The 17065-nt window shown below is 41.3% G+C and overlaps 1 protein-coding gene across 1 annotated transcript in view; it reads right to left on the bottom strand.

The window, feature by feature from the left end:
* TENM2 (teneurin transmembrane protein 2) overlaps positions 1 to 17065 on the bottom strand; it is a 2776334-nt gene that overhangs the window by 166907 nt on the left and 2592362 nt on the right. The window lies entirely within an intron of this gene.

Consider the following 17065-nt stretch of genomic DNA (forward strand, 5'->3'; position numbering starts at 1 on the left):
TCCTTCAAAGATACCTTCCTCTGACTGTCTGCTTTCCCCCTTATTCTAGTTTAAAAGCTGCTCTATCTCCTTTTTAAAAATTAGTGCCAATAGCCTGGATTCACTCTGGTTAAGGTGGAGCCTGTCCTTTCGGAAAAGTCTCCCCCTTCCCCAAAGGTTTCCCCAGTTCCTTATAAAAGTGAATCTCTCTTCCTTGCACCATCGTCTCATCCATGCATTGAGACTCTGAAACTCTGCCTGCCTTTGGGGAACTGCATGTGGAACAGGGAGCACTTCAGAGACTGCCACCCTGGAGGTTCTGGATTTCAGCTTTCTACCTAAGAGCCTAAATTTGTCTTCCAGAACTTCCCTCTCACATTTTCCTATGTAGTTGCTGTCACCATTAGAGAAGGTACATCATATATTGACTTTTCTCTCTTGGTCATGTCGCTTCCCATGACATGCACTACACATGTATCACAGTTAAAAATTAAGTATGTTGCTCTTTCACTATGCCTACACTGAAATGAGATGTCTATCATCACTGTTAACCAAAATGGCTCTTTCCATGTCAACTACATTGTATATTGAAATTTTACACATTCTTAAACTTGGAGAATACATACGATTTCATCACAAAGTCACATTATGTGGCTGTTGCTTTTCAGATCTCACATGACTGCAGCCTATTTAGAAGGGAAGACAGATCTCCTTTTAATGTGAGTTTTCTTTCTAGATTTTAATTTGAAACTCAATTTAACTTATGACCTGAAGCTAAATTTAATATAAGGTCTGAACAAGAACAGAGAGTCCAATTAAGGACGTAGCTTTAATTGTTCATGTCACATGAGATGGGAGACATCTCAGCCAGGGAAAATACATAGAGTATCGTCAGAAGATCAGCATTTTCTGAGTTTTTCCTATAAATGCCTTGGAAAGTTAACTGGATTTAAACAAAAACAATTCTCCCATTTTCACATCCTGTATAATTTTGAACCATTTTACATCAGAAGAGAACAAATATTTTTTAAAGAGGTGCTTTTTATAGCTCAGTGACTTTCCATACAGAGCATCAGATTGACAATATCGCTGCCAGTAAAAGAGATATTACCGTTTTCAAATAAAATGTAAACATTCTGCCTGTGGCCAGAGCTCTGAGAGAGTTCCTCAAACCAACAAATCATTGAAACTGTGATTTTCATGGCAGCTAAGAACCATAAGGCCTGTCCACTCTGCCTAATTTACTTTCTAATTCAACACCATTGAATTGATGTTTGGTTTTTCCCTACCTTCATGGCAACCAAGGATCGTCTGTGCTTATCCCCAGCTTTCTTGAACTCCTTTACCATTTTTTGTCTCCACCTCCACTGGGAGGCCATTCCATGCTTCCCCCACTGCTCCCAGGAATAAATGTTTCCTGATGATTGCTCCTTAGTCTGTCCCCTTGAAGCCTCACACTGTGACCTAAAACATTCTAACATCTGAAAAAGGTTTCAGTCTTGTGTATTATTTATACTTAGGGAGGGTGAATTGCATTAGTGTGTACAAGTTACAACGCATAATGCAATTAAGTTGGTGCGTCTAAAATTTATAAATTGTGTAGTAGCTCAGTTTATAAAATACTATTAATCTTCGCTGTGAAAATATGCGCTTGTCAGTACGCACACAATTTTTAATGCACCAGTCTTCATAGTATATGCACCAGTTTCATAATTTATTATACTTATATTCCACAAACTCCCATACAATGATTCAATGCGGATTCAAAATATACATCTAGAAATAAAACAAAAATACATAAAACCACAAAACATCCTAATATCTGCAGTATTCCAGACTACATTGTGCATGATCACTGCAATTCAAATCAAATCACTAACAGGCCGATACAGTACAGTGCGCTCCGACGGAACGCACTGTTAACCCGCCATTGGACGCGCGTTTTCCCTTACCCCTTATTCAGTAAGGGGCCGAAAATGCGCATCCAATCCCCCGAACCTAATAGCGCCCGCAACATGCAAATGCATGTTGATGGCCCTATTAGGTATTCCCGCGCGATTCAGAAAACAAAATGTGCAGCCAAGCCGCACATTTTGCTTTCAGAAATTAGCGCCTACCCAAAGGTCGGCGCTAATTTCTTCCGGCGCCAGGAAAGTGCACAGAAAAGCAGTAAAAACTGCTTTTCTGTGCACCCTCCGACTTAATATCATGGTAATATTAAGTCAGAGGTCCCGAAACTTTCCAAAAGGAAAAAAAAAATGTGAAGTCGGCCCATGGCTGTCGGGTTGAAAACCGGACGCTCAATTTTGCCGGCAAAATTGAGCGTCGGCTGTCAAACCCGCTGACAGCCACCGCTCCGGTCCAAAAGGAGGTGCTAGGGACGCGCTAGTGTCCCTAGCGCCTCCTTTTACTTGGTTTTACCGCCGGGCCTAATTAGCATACTGAATCGCCTGCTCTCCCGCGGACTTTACTGAATCGGCCTGTATGAGCTTGTTGAAATAGTAATGTCTTCACTTTCTTCCAAAAATTTAAAATATGCATATACATTTTATGTGAGAATAATTGTAACTTGTGCATGTAATAACCTTGCATGGAGGCTTTTTATAAGCTTAAAATGCTACAATTCTTAATTCTAGAATACGTGTTCCATACAGTGTTTTAGGTACTTGTTTTGGGGCATTTGAATTATTGCTGTATTATTTGTATTGGATTACCAGAAATGCTGCTGCATGTTTTGCAATTGATTCAACATGCAGGGACTCATTTGCTATTGGGGCTAGCAAAAACTGATCACATTAGCTTGGCAATGCATGATATACACTAGTGGTTACCTGTGAGATTGAGAATGAGATTTTGGACATTGACAACAACATAAGGTGATTTACGTAGATACTCCTTGTATTGTGCAATGTAAATCGAAATGGTATCATTCAGTTCGCACACAGGGCCAGATTTTCGAATCTATGCCCGATTTTATAACCCCGATTTTATAAAATCCGGGGTCGGTGCGCACAAGTGCACCTTGCATGCGCTGAGCCCTAGGGGAGCCCTGATGGCTTTCCCCGTTTCCTCAGAGGCCGCTCTGAAATCGGAGTGGCCTCGGAGGGAACTTTCCTTATGCCCCCATACCTTCCCCTACCTAACCTGTCCCCCAGCCCTATCTAAAACCCCTCCCTTACCTTTATTAAATAAGTTGCACCTGCCGGCTGAGTGCCGGTGTGCAATTCCCCAGCCTAGAGGCCTTCGGAGCCCTCTGGCCCCACCCCGCCCCTTTTTTCGAGCCCAGGGAGTAGGCTCAGCGCACACAGGAGTGGGTTTTCGGGGTTACGTGTGTAATATACGCGTGTAACCCTTTGAAAATCCGCCCCACTATGTTCAGAAAAACAGCATTTGCTGTGTTTACCTCCTGCAAAGTATTATAAGTTGCAACACCCTAGGGCATGTGCATTTTCTTATGTAGCCCCCAACCATGTGGAATGCTTTACCTTTAGATGTAAAGAAGATTACAAATGTAAAGATGTTTAGGAAGTGCATTACAATCTTGCTTTTTAAGGGGGTATTTTGGGATTGATGTTTTTAAATGTGATCTTATTGTTTATGTCTTTGAATGATATTAATGTTTATGTTCTAATTGATATTAGGGCTGTTATTTGTAAGCCACACTAAACACAGTTTTGTATGGAAGTTTGCAGCAAACAAGATTTTAAATAAATAAATCTCAACCCAGATCCCCCATCCAAAAACTGCAGAAAAAAAAAAAAGTAGTGAGATTACATTTCTGCAACTCGAATAGCAGATGTAAAAGTGTGCATATAAGTTGTCCGTAGACTGTGTGCACTTCTCATCCCTGCTGTGGAGCGCCCTCTTTTTTATTCGCAAAGAAGTATGTGCAGATTTTCAACCTTTTGGAAATTCACTTTCTAGCGTGCACAACCCCCGTGTCACTTTGAAAATTGTTTCTATCATATCCTCCCATCTGTCTTCTCCTCTAGGGGATACAACACATATTTAGCTGCTTAGATCTCATTTGATAGGACTTTTTGGTGTAGGCCATACACCATTTTGGTAGCTTTTCTCTGGACCACCTCTATCCCATCTATATCCATTTGGTTGTATGGTCTCCAGAAGTGTTCCCAATATTTATAGCTGAGGTCTTATTATAGACCTAATCAGAGGCAGTATCACCTCCCTTCTACTGGTTATGGTTCTTCCTATGTATCCTAGCAACCCACTGCCTCTGGCCTCCTTATCACATTGTGTCTGATGATCTCAAGGTAGCTGTACAATCATCCCATGGTCTCTTTCCTGATTAGTGCACATCAGTATTTCATCCTCCCATGGTGTACCCCCCTCCATCATATTTCTACGTGCCGGAAGCATGATTTTACATTTTATTTTGCTTTGGATATTACTTGCCAAGCACTTGCCCACTCTACAAGCTCTCTCAGATCACATCCCATTCTTTGTGTCATCTGCAAAAGGCAAACTTTTTCTTCTAACTCCTCTGCAATTTAACTTAGAAATACAATGAAAAGAACTGGCTCTTCAATAGATCCATGTAGCACTGCTCTAATCATCCTTGTTTCCTCAGAGCGAATCTCATTTACCACAATACTTAGTTGTCTATCACTTAATTAATTTCTAATCCACTCTGTCAACTTGATGCCCATCACTAGGCTGCTCAGTTTATCAAAAGCTTTAGCCAGAAAAATGTGTGTGCATATATTAGATGCATGGAAACAATTTCATTTATTTTAGATTTATATTTCAGTTTTAAGGCACTTCAAGAAGGGGGATGAATTAGCACACGTGAGCAGTAGCACCAACTGTCAAGGCTTTAAGGTGAATTTTAAAAGCTGGAGAAATGGGTGCTCATCTAGAACATGCATGTGTCCACCCCTCACATGTGTACAGACGTCCTGATGCACTAATATCTTGCACTGGGAAAAAAAAAGGAGCGGAATGTCAGCAGGGCAAATATCTAAGTGCTTGGGCTCGTGCCCAGATTTATTTCAACACAAAGTTACTCCTGCTGTGGATGAAATGTATGTCTTAATAAAACTATTTCAAGGCATCTACAAAGTGTTCAAGGGGGTCTCAGTTAACTGGGGACAGTGCAGGCTAAAGAACCAGAGGAGATTGGAGGATCTAGCTCTAGTCTGGGCAAACTGGTGAAACTGGACACGCATCTGTTATAAAATGTCCTCATTCACGTGCCCTAAAGCAGACTTGTGCTGCCGTGCATGCTCAAGCTTAAAATTAGGTGCACACATACTTGTGCCGGGACTATTTTATGACATGCGCGTGTGTATGTGCGCACAGGATATAAAATTGCAGCACATCTGGCCATGCGCCCACCTGCACTTATATATATGCGAACATGCACCCATTTGAAAGTTATTGTCCCTTTAAGTGGGATGGAATAGGTAAGTAGGGAAAGGTTAATTATCTTTTCGACTTAATGAGTACATTGGCTCTCTGAAAAGAGCTCTCCCTCAGTTCGGATAAAAGTAAGCGCCATATTCCACAGCACGTGCACAACTGCGAAGAGGCATTCCCAGCATGTGTTTAAGTTGTGGGAGAAAAGTAAAGACTGGATGTTCTAATCTATCCATCTTACTTTCCATTGATATTTCACCTGCACAAAAAAACAAATTAAAAAACAAAACAAAACAGGTGCAGGTGGTATTTTGTACCCAAGGACTATTTTAAAAGGAAAGTATACAAATCCTTTCCCTTTGCATATTAGGAACAGAGGTCTGTGGGTAGAAAGTACCTGCAGACCTTGTACCTGGATGGGGAGTATAAAATTGCCTGAAACTGACAGGTATCAGACTTAAACATTTGGAGAAATATTTTTTTCCACTTTGGGGTGAATTTTCAAAGTGTAAACAGTATATTTGCAAGGAAGTAGCATCTACTCACTTACATGCTATTTTATAAACATCAAACATAGGTGCATAATTTTCCTTTTGGACGTACATATATGTGTATAAAAAGGGGGGGGGTGGTCTAGGGGTGTCCCAGGGCACGGCCAACACTTACGCACATAAATTGCTATTTTAGAATACACACATGTAGGCTTGCCAACTTACTCGTGCAATTTTATGCCTGCTGATTACCTTGCATGTTTATTATGTACTATTGGCCAGGTGGGAGGTCTGAGTGGAGGAATTCAGGCTGAAGAACCAGGAGGGTCTTGACCTGGAGATGGATGGCCGAACTGGTGGAGCAATTGGTAAAACTGGTAATGTCAATTCCATGTGCATATTTTAAAATATACTGATTTACATGAGGAGTTCTTATTTCATTTTTGCACGTAAAATATATTTGTATTTATTTTTAACAAATAGGAAAGGTATGTGCTTTCAATGCACTGCATTTATTCATACGTAATCATGTATATGCGCATACGTTGTGCGATAGAGATACATGTATTTTGTGGTACAAGTAGGTTATAAAATACTATCATAAATCTATGAGCAGCGGTATATACATCATGTATATGTATCTAGCATTACAGGATTTAAAAGAAGTTTGGATAAGTTTCTGGAGGAAAAGTTCATAACACATTATTAGTCAGGTGGGCTTTGGGGAACCCACCGCTCATTCCCGAGAGTGAGCAAAAGAGAAATGGACTAACCAATTTATTGAGACATGAACTTTCAAGGACAGAGTCCAATTCATACCAGACTAACATGGCTATTCCTCTGAATATCTGAACCATGACGTTTAGTTCCCAATGAAAAGAATTCTGCTGATCCATTCAAACTTGCCTTCTCTAATATTATGAAAACTGAGGATACAAAACATGGATAACAGAAAATAAAACACTCTAAATGGAGATTTTACAGAACTGAGAATTTTTATAATGGTGAACATTAACTTAGTAAGAGAGGCATTTCATGCTTTGCCTCCAACAATGGCCTACTTTTTTTGAAATGCAAATTGAGGACATTTCCTGCCTTTAAACAGTGTTGATTTGAAAAACAAAAATAATAGTCCCCAGTAAAATGTTATTAAAGAAAGCTGTTGGCCCACTTAAGCCTAAGTGGTGGACTAAGTGTGACTTGCTATCAAGCAACCAAGACTGCAGACCAGCTTTGCTGGCAGCATAGGGAGGTGCTACCATTCTTTGGCTTCTAGGAGCAAGACGAGCCTTCTTATTCACAAATGCTTAAAACTGGGAGGTCTTGCTACCACTGATCTTTGATAGATGGAAGTTGGGCCTCACTAGAGTACTCAACATCAGAAGCAGATGGTAGTGAATGGGCAATGAGGACAAAGAGGTGAGGGCATGACTTTGATGGTTTTGCTTTAATGGCAAACCCTACAATACAGCAAACAGATTACCTGAAACAGGGTTTATGTGCTAAAGAGCTATTAATTGTCATTGTGTGTCCAGGGATGTGTGGTTTGGCCCTCATTTAAAATTTAGGTCAGGCTATGTTGGTTCAAATTGATGAAGCTCGATTGTATTCTTATTGTTAATGTATTATAATTGGCCAAACTATCCATTATAAAGAACAACTCTCTCTTGAAATAGTGAGTGTCTCAGCATCTTTACTGTTGGAAGGGGAGAAGGACTGAGGGCAGACTGCATATTTGGCTGTGTTGTGTTGTCTTTTAATCTTTTTAAGCAAACTTCATACGTACTGGATCTGACTGTGCCACACTGCACACACGGTCTGTAACAATCGGACATCAATGTGGACGCATTGCAATTTTCTATAATCTTGCTAACGGGTTGCAGATAATTTCAAAAGCAGTTTTATAAAATGCTGAGAGCATCACCTCTCAATGTGAGGTCTTGTAATGTTGCTCAAAGATTTGTAACTGGGGATTTCTGTTTGAAACAGAAAAAAAACGCTCTCCAGTTTTAACACAATTTCTCTTCTTTCCATGCAGAGCTTCCTCCCTGTCCTAGTGAAATATTAGCACTGCTGTCTACTAGTGACAGCCCATAAAATGGATTAGAAAAGCAGTGAAAGCATGAAAATGTTTGAAGAAGGGCACAGATATTGAAAGCCAGATGTTCTGTCAGATCTTCTTCATTGTTCCACAGATCTATAGAAAGACCTAGCACCTACTGCTAATTCTAGCCATAATGAAATAAAATTAACCTTCATGCACTGCAACTTCTATTTTACAGAATGCCCTTTTCACCTGAAAAGGCAACAGTATACATTCGCTGCCAATAATGATCCCTATTAGGATTTTTATCTCAAGATGCTTGCTTTTGCTTTATTCTCTTTCGATCTGCTATACTGGGTCAGACCAAGGGTTCATCAAGCTCAGCAGCCTGTTTCCAACAGTGGCCAATCTAGGCCTCAAGTACCTGGCAGGTTCTTAAATAGAGAAATTTCATGCTGCTTACGATCAGGGATAAGCAATGGCTTTCTCCACATCATCGTGGTTAATAACTTCTCCTCCAGGAACTTGTCCAAACCTTTTTTAAATCCAGCTATGTTAACTGTCTTTACCACATCCTCTGACAATGAATTCCAGAACTTAATTGTGCACTGAGTGAAAAATAAAATATTTTCTCTAATATATTTTAAATGTACTAATTTATAACTTCATGTCCTCTAGTCCCTTCCATTTTTTGAAAGAGGAAACAACTGATTTACATTTACCTGATCCACTTTACTCATAATTTTATCAATTCTCTCCTCCATCATCTCTTCTCAAAGCTGAAGAGCCCTAACCTCTTCAGCCTTTTCTCACGGGGAGCCGTTCCATTCCCTTTATCATTTTGGTTGCTCATCTCTGTACCTTTTCTAGCTCTGCTATATCATTTTTGAGATGCAGCAACCAGAATTGTACACAGTCCTGTAGGTGCAGTTACACCATGGAGCGATACATATTATTCTCCATTTCTTTCCTAATAATTCCTAAGTTTCTGCTTCCTTTTCTGACTGCTGCCACCATATTGTCCACAATGATGCCAAGATTATTTTCCAGGTGGTGACTCCCAATATGGAACCAAACTGAAGCCCCTCTTTCGGACACCTCCCAGAATGCAGGCACACAACAGTAGTCTTGGGGCCACATCTAACGCTTCTTCTCTACACTTTAACAGAGTCCACAAGGCCTTTGGGTGTTGGGTTTCTTACGATGGGAAGGAGCATAAACCTCCAGGGCCCTGGGCGTATGGAAGTAGGGACCAGGTCACGCAGTCTCTCACTTTGTCTTTGGATTTCAGACTTCAATGTCCTTGTTTGAGGGCTTCTCTGATTTAGAAGAAAATACACTGGATGATCTGTTTGGGTGTTCAACAAAACTTTACTGGAACTGAAAATACGTTAAAGTACAATTCACAAAAATAATTCTTCACATAATCTTTGTACAAAAATAAATAGTCCAAAGTGCCTTTATTCTCTCTTGTAATCCCTTTGTATAGAATTCACTAGGGAAACTCCATACTCTTAAGTGGTAGAGGCTCCTAGTAGGACTGGAATCTCCTTGTCTTTCTTTGGTGGTGGGGCTTCAGGTAGCAAAGTCCCACAAAGATGTTCAAAAGTCCCATAAAATCCACTCCTCCTCTGTGGGCAGGAACTAGTGACCAAAACATCCTCCCAAAACAACTGCAACAAATTCTCTGCATAAACACTACTTTCTTCTCTCTGGTTACTGCTGTACCTTCTTTCACTGGACAAAGGGAGTGATGGCACCTTCCTGATTTTCCAAGGCAGGGGAGAACTTACTCAGGCAAACTCAGAATCTCAAAATCCTGGACAATCCCTTCCACATCTGTTATGGTTTGAAGTGGACTCTTGGGCACTGTGGTGGTGGCCACTCCCACAGGGTGGAGCCCCATGAGGAACCGCAGTGCTAGGCCAGATTCTACACACACACAAGCTCAGAAGATCTGTCTTTATTATACAGCAAGATGATACCACTAGAGGTGGCAGTAGTGGGGTGATTCAGTAGAAGCAGTCCTGGGACCCTTGGCAGAGGAGACCCGTCTCCCAATGATAAATGTTGCAGCACATGGTAGAAGATGCAGGTTCCTAGTGCTAAGCTGTAAGTGAGACAGACTGGCAAGGTTAGATTACTCACTAGGTTGGTAGCTGTATAGGTGTAGATCCCAGCAGGCAGAAGTAGTTGGATGGCAGGCACCAAGGCAGGGAGAGCAGGTCCCCGAGGAGCGAGTACCTAGTATCCCAAATAGGCACCTGAAAGAAAGCATAGGGCCCCTGAGGAGTGGGTACCCAGGTTAGAAGAAATACCCCAAAGGGCAGAGAGAGCTTCCAGCGGCAGCATGAAGTGGCGAGTAGTTAGACCGGAGGCAATCCAATCCTTGCTAACTCGCCGGAAGAAAGAAAGTTGCGGACTAAATACCCCCGCAGAGGTGGGTAACTTCTGGGGTTGGCCCGGGTATTCCCGTGCTGATCCCTTTAAAGAAAGGGACGTCGTCACCGCACGTGTCTAGGTGAAGTCAAGGGGCGGGGCTTCGGCAGTGTTCCTGCCGCGAAAGGCCTCAGGGAAACCAAGCGCACCATCCTTCCTCACCTCAGCGTCCTTGGACCTGCCGGACCTCCGCGGAAATGGGCAAGCACGCTCGACCAAGGCCCCCAAGGTCGAGCAGCGCAACACCTGTGAAGATACTGGCAAGGGTAAACTCTACTTTCTCTGGTACAGGCCATAAAGCATAAATTGGGGGCCACCTCCTCTCTCTCCCAAAAATTCAACACAGACCAAAGCAAAAACCACACTGCTCCTCATGCTACACTACTTTTTATAGTACACTGCTGACCAATCCAGACTAACCTCACTAGATGAGTCTGCAAGGCTGGTCTACAAACAGCTAAATCCTAGCTCGGGTTTACCTCCAAGAACAATTTAGTGAGAGACCTAAGTGGTCCCTTACATCAAACCTGGGAATTCTCCGGATTTGACCTGGAGACTTTGGAATTCTAACAAAATTGCCGGGTCTCCAGGCCAACACCTGAAAACTCTGGCTGTCCTGCTGCTGCTGCTAGTGAATCAGCCTGTGCAGTCGGAAAGACTGGAAGGTGTTGAATTGTCCCACATAGGCCAATCGGCTTCCTCCTCCTTTTCTCCTGCCCCTTTCAGCAGGAAAAGGGACAATGCCTCCAATTGGTCCATGCTGGCAGAAAGAAGGGAGGGAAGCTCAGGGCAAGAAGAAGGGAGAGTTCTATAGGTTCATGGCAAAAGCAGAAAATGGTAGAGCTTGAAGGAGGAGGAGTCACATTGGCCAATGGAGGATGGTTGCTGCTGCTGATGGGTTGGGGTGGGGAGAGATTGTGAGTGAGTATGGGGAGGGGAGGGAGTGTATGTGAGGGAGCGTGTATTTGTGGGGGAGAGGAAGTGTATGTGAGGGGGCATGTATGTATGAAAAGAGAAAGCTTATGTGCATAACACCCAATCTGCCGCCTCATACACTCCCCCCATTAATCAATGAAAATCTCAGGGTGACTCTACATCAAATGTTCCCAGGTATGCCCTTACGCTTAACATTGTGCAACTACAGTTTGGGTTATTTTTCCCTATGTGCATCACTTTGCACTCATCTACATTAGATTTTATCTGCCATTTGAATGCCTAATCTCCCAGTTTTGCAAGGTGCTCCTGCAATTTCTCAAAATATGCATGTGATGTAACAGATATGGAGGACCAAGGATAATAAGGGGCAGATTTTCAAAGCCTATGCGTGTGTGTGTGTGTGGGGGAGGGTATGCGCACTGAGCCTATTTTGAATAGGCCCAGTGATGCACGCAAGCCCCAGGACGTGGGCGGGACCAGAGCCTCCAGGCACAGTGGCCATTTGCTGCTGTGCCCGAGATCGTGGGCCAGCCGTCGGCCGGTGCGCGCAACCTACACCTGCCCAGAGGCAGGCTCAACTAAGTTAAAGGCAAGGGGGGGGGGGGGGGAAGGTCAGGGGGCGGAAGGAAAGTTCCCTCCGAGGCTGCTCCAATTTCCAAGCGGCCTCGGAGGTAACGAAGGAAGGTTGCATGGCTTGGTGCGTGCATTGCAAGTTGCACAATTGTGCACCCCCTTGCGTGCGCCGACCCTAGATTTTATAACATGTGCGCGACTGCACGTGCATGTTATAAAATCGGGCACAGATTTGTGCGCGCCAATTTGCGCGCACAAATCTACACCCGCGCGTAATTCTTAAAATCCGGCCCTAAATATTTTAAGCTCTTTTTTTTTTTTTAATTTCATAGATAAGGCCCAGAAAGTGAAACCTTTCATTCTTCTTGCTTGAGATCTTCATCTGTTTTTATTTATTTATACAGTTTGTAGTCTGCATTTTCCAAGTGCTCAAGACAGAATACAGTAAAAATAAATAGCATCCAAATATAAAATACCATGAATAACAATAATATTCCAAACAAAAAATATAGAGGGTAATAAAGCCACATTGTCAGATAAAACAGTGTTTTATCTGCCAGAAATGGACTTTTAGAAAATTTCCCACCCTCTATGTAAGCAGAAGTATGCGCATTGCTGAACAATGTGAGGCCCTTATTCAGTAGGCCGTTTAGTGGACAAGTTACCTGGCTAAAGTTAGCAGGATAACTTGTCCTGAGTATTCAGCCGGATAAATGTCCCGATGAATATACTTGCTTAAAGTTATCTGGCCTCATGTGTTTAACGTAAAAACCTAACTAGCTATGTTTGAATATAGCAGGTTAGATATTCAAGTTACACGAAAGAAGGGAGGTGCAGGATAAGTACACATTCCAGAAATTATTTGTGTTAAAGTAATTCTTCTTTATTTCTTTTTCTTATGAATTCAACATGGCTACTCCAAAGCTTGTTAAAGTGTACCTAAGTTGTCAACTGGGTCCCCCGACACAGACCTATGTTTCGCCAGAGGCTGCGTCGGGAGGGACTGTTATGGTGTGTGTTTTTCACCACTTCGCAAAAAGTCCATATCTGACTCAGATTAAAGATATCCAGTTAAGTTGCGCTGTCACGGTCATAGAAAAAAAAAAGACAAAAAAAGAAAAAAAAATCCAAGGGACTGCGGCGTGACTGTAAGCCTTCTCCTCTCCCCCCACACCTTATACATTCATGACCCTCTTGGGCCCAGCGCCCCTCAGCCCCAAAATAGGAACAATCCCTCCCTCCTCGTTGAAACCTTTGCCTAATATCAATAAAAATGTTGGAACTGGAATCCTCCTGGACCACTCCCCCATCACACAATCAACAGCCTCATCCCTTCTCCACCCTGGATGCCCCTTTCCCACCCCCCACCTCCCCCAGTTTCTCAATATCCATTCCTGCCGGGAGCGAGGGTCTTACTCACCTGCTCCTGGCAGCTCCAGTGCTGCTGCTATCAGAAGAATAGCAGAGCCCCTTTTGTTAGTTTTCTGTCACTAATAAAGAAGTGTATGTATGGTTTTTTTGCCAGAGTCCAGCCTGAATCTGTGCTCTGGTTATTCTAAGATTGCTCACGGTGGCATATCCACATATTGCAAAGGATTACTCCTGGCTGGTGAGGCATGTGGGGACGACAACCCAGTTACTTTTACCAGTATTAAAACTATTTGCAGAAAAAGCATGCACAAAGTCCTGTGGGCATAATAATCAAAGTATAACTACAAGTTTAATGAGCAGTTTGGTGCAAACCTTGCAGGTGAAACTTACCCATGGTGTTTGCACCACCAATAAACAAACAATGTGGGAAAATTAATTATTGCCATTATAGAAATTAAAACAGTAATGAAACAATAAGATAACCAAGGTAAAAAGCAGCATAAGTATAGTGAGATTCAGCCATTTAAAGCCAGGTCTTAAGTAGGCAATGGGAAATAAGAAAATCCTTCCATTCTGAGGGAGTTCCAGTGGTTTGGGGAAGTCAAAAAAAAAAAGAAGAACACTAGTATGTCCCAGACAACCACATTTACTTAAAGGACATCACTGAGAAATAAGCTTCTTCAGAGGAATGCAGAGATCTAGTTGGTATGACAAACTTAAAATTGAACAGACCCCTAAAATGGACGAGTAACCAATGTAACTTCATTAAAATAGGACTAACGTGATCTCGGAATTTGGTGCTGGTCAGAATCTGGGCACAGCACTGAACTATTTATAATTTTCTCAAATGCTTTTGAGTTAAGCCATGATAAAAGGGAATTACAACAGTCAAGCTTGGTGGTCAACATTGCATATATTACTGTAGCTAGATTTGCATCATCTAGAAGGGGACATAATTTATAAAACCAATGGAGCTGGAAAATAGTGCTTTTAGCCACTGAGGAAATTTGAGCATCAACATTTAATAAAAGTAGAATTCAACAAAACACCTAGAATTCATGCTAAATTCTTAATATGAAGAGCTATTTCTCCAGGTACCAGAAGGTAGAGTAAATTCAGAAAAAGCTCTTCTCAGACTTTGGATTTCAGTGTTTTGTTGATTGACATGCAACTTACTATTTATTTAGTTAACATGCTTATATTAAGCAAAATCTAATAACATGTCCAAAGCAGATTACAATAATGCAATCATAATTATCAAATGATAAATAAAATCACCATATAAACATAGATAAACATACAATATTAGCACAAGCAGACATTTTAGAAACTGCTTCCACCCAATTAAATAATACCAGCAGTTAAAGCTGAATATCATCCGCATTTAACCACAAAGGAGGTAATAATTTCCCCAGTCAGTTGAACATAAATATTAAAAAGCATAGGAGACAAGATCAAGCATTGAGGTACAACAGATGTGAGAAGCCATGCTTGAGATAAACCTTCACCTAAATTACCTGCAGAGTTCTTTTGATAAAAAATGAATGACACTAGTTTAAAACAACTCCTTCAACCCCCTAAAGTTTTGGAGGCAAGGAAGCAAAATGTCATGTCCAGTGATATCAAAAGTGTACAAAACGTCCAAGAAAACTAAGAGGCTTGAATTTCCACTAGCCATCTCTTTATGGAGATCATCTAGCAAACAACCTGAATTGTCTTTGTGCTATAACCTGGCTGGAAACTGGACTGAAAAGGATCTAAACTATTTGTCCTAGTTTAACAGTCTTGGAGCTGCAGAGCAACTGATTGCTCAACAATCTTCCAAAGAAAGCTTCTTTAGAGTTGGGCGAACAACTGCTTGTTTCAGTGCCTTAGGCAGATTCATTTCACATAATAATCCATTATCTGGGTAACCCATACTGAAAGTGCACTCCTGGCAGATCGTACAGCCATGAGTGGCTCGTATTAAAAACCCTAGGAGATGTTTTCATTCCCCCAAGAAGCTTATTAACAATCTCGGGACTCATTTTCATGAAAAGTGACCAAGGTAGGAGGCCTATTTTCCTCACTACATGATATCAGAGAGTCAGTAGGGGATTTTGCATTTAGATCTTTCTGTAGAGAAACAAATAAAAAAAATACAAGCAAAAATTAAAGTTATTAAGAACTATTTGATTACTAGATCTAACACTAGGGGGCCTCAAAAATAAGTTATCTACTATGGAGGTAATTTTCAAAAGGTTTTATGCATGTAAATGGGCTTTTGAAAATTGCTACAATCAATGCTTTTGTGTAACTCCTTTGAAAATTCACTATGTCAAATAATTTCTTAGCAGAGTTTTGGAAACCTACTATACAGTTAGAGAAGTAGCATTTTTTATTGTTCTAATCCATTTCTGTTCATGCAAATTCCTCATACACAAAGGTGTGGGTTTTAACTAGGTCCTTGTGAAATCTTTGGGGAGAGGGTAGGAATTTTATCAAGAACCATACTGATCTCCTTATTCCAGCAATCAGCATCAACCTCAATATCCTTATGAAACTAGTCCAAGGCTGAAATGTCTAAAGAATTAAGAACAACTTCAGTTGTCATTCTTCTCTTTTTCAAATTTTTCTAAACTTCATCAATATGGCCCTTAATAGGGAAGAAATCACAAAGCTGAAATTTTATCAAGAAATGGTCAGACCATGAAAAGAAGGGTCATGATAATTTAGCTTGAACCCTTTATCAACATTACTTGTGACCTCTGACCTACTTCCTATGGTAAGCCAAGCACAAGGGCTGCAAAAGCAAGTGACCACATGTACCTGTCTGTTTCTGTTGGTCCCCATTTCTAAACCAATCACTGCTACTCAGCAACAGCCACCAAAGCCCTCCCTCATCCGACTTGACCACGCTCGGATATCATGGCATTATGATGTTATATTTCATGTTACTGCTACTTTTGTTTATATCCGTTTATGTCCTTCATTGTTTTTATGTTCCTTAATTATGTATGTTATTTTAACCTGTAAACTGTTTTGACCAACATAAGTTGTAAAAGCGGTATATAAACATTTGTAAACAAACTAACTAAATAAATAAAAGTGGGATACAAGCTGGGATGGCAGTGTCTACTGCTACAAAACCAGGGTTACCAGGTTTCAGTCCCACCACTTGAATTAGTCACTTAATCGCCCCAAGCTCAAACTCACATTTTAAAAGCTTTGTGGCATAGGCCTTACAACTGTGTATTTTCTTATACAGTGTCGTTATAATAAAAATGTAATAATAGTTTTATTTAACATTTTTTCTATACCGACATTCGCACGAGACATCACATCGGTTTCCAGATAACAGAAAATTCAGCCAACAGGGCTTTACATTGTAACTGATATTATAACTGGGGGGGAGGGGAGGGAAGGGGTAGGGCAGTAACTTGGAACTATATGAGTATGCTGGGAACAGAGGAGGGAATAAGGGGGGACATTCCAACCCATTACTGTAATAAAGGACTGGGATACCTCCTTCATAAGCTTATATTCAGAGCCAAATGAAAGACAAGTGATTCCACTGCGATGTTTCTATGATCCTAAGTCAAACACCTGAACTTGGCTGAGATGCTGATCAGCAGTGTCTATGCTTGGATGAAAATCTTGATTTGCCGTGGAGTAAATAAGGAAGGGGCAGGGGTGATATTTGCTGAAGATTTGCAGGATTAATCCAATTAGATTTTTTTTTTTTTTTTATATCCAGCAGTTTTCTCTTGCTGCTTTCAGTCAGAATCAGGATCTGACACCGTGAGCCTTCATTTGCAACTGAGCAAAGATTTTTGCCCCCATTTCTATCCCCTCCCAGTTTATGTTGTCATCT

This window comes from Rhinatrema bivittatum, chromosome 18, assembly GCF_901001135.1.
Source record: "Rhinatrema bivittatum chromosome 18, aRhiBiv1.1, whole genome shotgun sequence".
In the NCBI taxonomy this organism is placed as follows: Eukaryota; Metazoa; Chordata; class Amphibia; order Gymnophiona; family Rhinatrematidae; genus Rhinatrema; species Rhinatrema bivittatum.